This window comes from Montipora foliosa, chromosome 4 (assembly GCF_036669935.1).
Source record: "Montipora foliosa isolate CH-2021 chromosome 4, ASM3666993v2, whole genome shotgun sequence".
Classification (NCBI taxonomy): Eukaryota; Metazoa; Cnidaria; class Anthozoa; order Scleractinia; family Acroporidae; genus Montipora; species Montipora foliosa.
The window spans coordinates 48,097,743-48,100,242 of record NC_090872.1 but is presented as its reverse complement, the minus strand read 5'-3'; the positions used below and the strand labels follow the sequence as shown (position 1 = coordinate 48,100,242).

The 2,500-nt window shown below is 41.5% G+C and overlaps 1 protein-coding gene across 1 annotated transcript in view; it reads left to right on the top strand.

Annotated features, from left to right (window-relative positions):
- Nucleotides 1-2,500, top strand: part of LOC138000893 (uncharacterized) — a 44,699-nt gene that overhangs the window by 33,073 nt on the left and 9,126 nt on the right. The window lies entirely within an intron of this gene.

Here is a 2,500-nt window from a genome sequence, read left to right as displayed (position 1 = left end):
ACGATGCATCTTCTTCTTTCTACACTCTAAAATTTCTTTGGAAGTCCGGTGAAATTCCAAAGTTTTTCCCTTTCAATTTCTTCGCCTTTGACATGACCCCCTCACAATCATGGTATCTTAAAAAGCGCGCAATTATTTGTCGAGGCTTTCCAACAGAGGAAGTCTTCTTCCAACTCGGTGTGTCCTATGAAATTCTAAGTTATCAGCATCTTCCACTGCCGAGCTCCGTTTTTAAGAAATCAACCAAGACCTCCCTTGTGTCTTCGTTTACATCTTTTTTTTCTCTTTAATTCCGAAGAAATGAAGATTCTCACGCCGCTGATAAACTTCCATATACAGTTTCTCGTATCTGTATTTCTTGAAATTTCTTCTTGAACGACTCTCTTTCTGCATTAGCGAAGTTCAATCCGCCCTCAAGTTCTTTAATCTTCGTTTGTCTCCTTCTTAAATACCTCGAAACATTCGACCTTAACCTGAAGGCTTCTTGCTTTCTCGTCCACTGATTGATTTTTGTAGCTTTTCTAACACTTGGTCTAGTTTTGGCATTAACGCCTCCGCCATGTTCAGCAAAGTGAGTACCTCATTCGACTCGCTACTGGGCTCAGAATCTGTGAATGATACGTTATGTTTTATCCTTTTGTCATCGAGAGAGAAGTTTTCTTCAGTAGAGGATGTTGAGGAGTTTTTCCACGTTTTTCTTTTAATATTTTGGGCCATGTACCATATCCAAGAACGGAGCTAACAAAAACACGTCTACTCCAACATCTTGCCTGACCCATTCCCCCCCGATCGTATAATTCTAAGTCAGTCGAACCGCGCGCTTCGGTCACGCAAGCAAGCCGAGGGGACAATCGTGATTGAGCAAAGATATAGGGACTGCCCCATCTTCTGTAACTGACACGTTCAGAATCTGCCAATCTAATTAGGCGTGGCAAGATCTATATGCATGTCGAATTCGATCAACTATTCGGAAAGGAAACCGTAGAAAAACTACTTTATTTAACTTAATTTAATGTTGGAGTGTTTTGGCAAGTTTCGAAAGTGTGATGTTCGGGACAAAGTCTTGTTTAGAATGGAACACTTATCATCTATCATTTAATTATTGAATAGTTGTGCAGAAAAGATGAGTCAATGTCAATACTTGTTTAAAGCCATGTCCTTCAGCAAATTCCCTTCTTCTCGAAGGCAACTACCCATACATAATCGTTTCACCGAATCTGGTCTTCGGTGATTATGCGACAAGAAACCATTGCCACGATCGATGGCGTTCGATTTGGGTCACTGGAATCCTTTGAGATTACAAAGTTCTCATTAAAAATGGTCTTGCCGAAACCAGTTGGTAGCACAACCGTAAAACAGTTGCCCCATAGGAGAGCTTCGACCTAAAGTTTCTGTTCTTGTTTGGGTCCAAACAAGTTAGCCATTTGATCGAAACCGCAAAAGTAATATTGTGCTTCTCTTTTCCCAGGGAAAAGAAGACATATTGGCGTCATAATGAGACAAATGGTAATTAACTCGTCAAAAAACTCTGACAGCGGTCCATTGTCAATGGGCCAACACGAATTTCCCGTTGCACAGCAACAGGAGATTCTGAACGCGTCGGTTACAGAAGATCGTGCAACCCCTATGTCTTTGCTCAATTATCATTCTCCCCTCGGCTTGCTTGCTTGACCAAAGCAGGCGGCTCGACTGACCCAGAAGGAACTGCGAGCAGTCTAGGATTGGGAGATGGGACCAGCAGCTTTTATTCCTTATTCAGCTCGACTTACACTTCAAATCATTTCAGGCGTAATTTCAAAGGCAACACTTTCGCCTCAGTTTCTTTAATACCACGGGTGTTAGTCACGTAGGGTTCGAAAACGTGTCCTTCTGGTACCTGCTGAGCCAGCTGGTCGGCGATGCGATCGGCTACCAGTCAACACAACATCATACATTATAGCAAGAAGTGTGACCTGTAGAAACAGTTCTTGTAGGTGACGACAAAACATGTCGACTTCAGTATAAATGATTTAAGTGGTAGCTCTTCCTTTTTAGTCAAGAAAAAGAAAATGAAAGCAATCAACAACAAGTAACAACGGTTTTTTCCAGGTAATTGAAGAAAGCGCGCTTACCATAAGATACAATAGGCCATTTCCGAGTTCATGTCTGCCTCCTCTTCAAAGCGAGTCTAAGTGCGAAGTTTTTGTGATGGTAATTAGCTCTACTTTAAATATGAATGACAACTAATTTTCATAACAAAAACTTCGCACTCAGACTCGCTTTGAGAAGGAGGCAGACATGAACTCGGAAATGGCCTATTGATAGCGGAATCTGCAGCTGCTAAGTTGGACTAAGTTTAGTAGAATATTGGCTTGGTTGACTTTTGATTAAAACTTGAAGCTAAGAGGTGGAGAAAATCAAAAATTGACACAGTGATTCTCGTTTTATTGCGAAACTTTCTAAATATGCGACTCGATTAGGGCCTTTCTGCTTCAGTGAAAGAGGATCCCAATGTGACGAA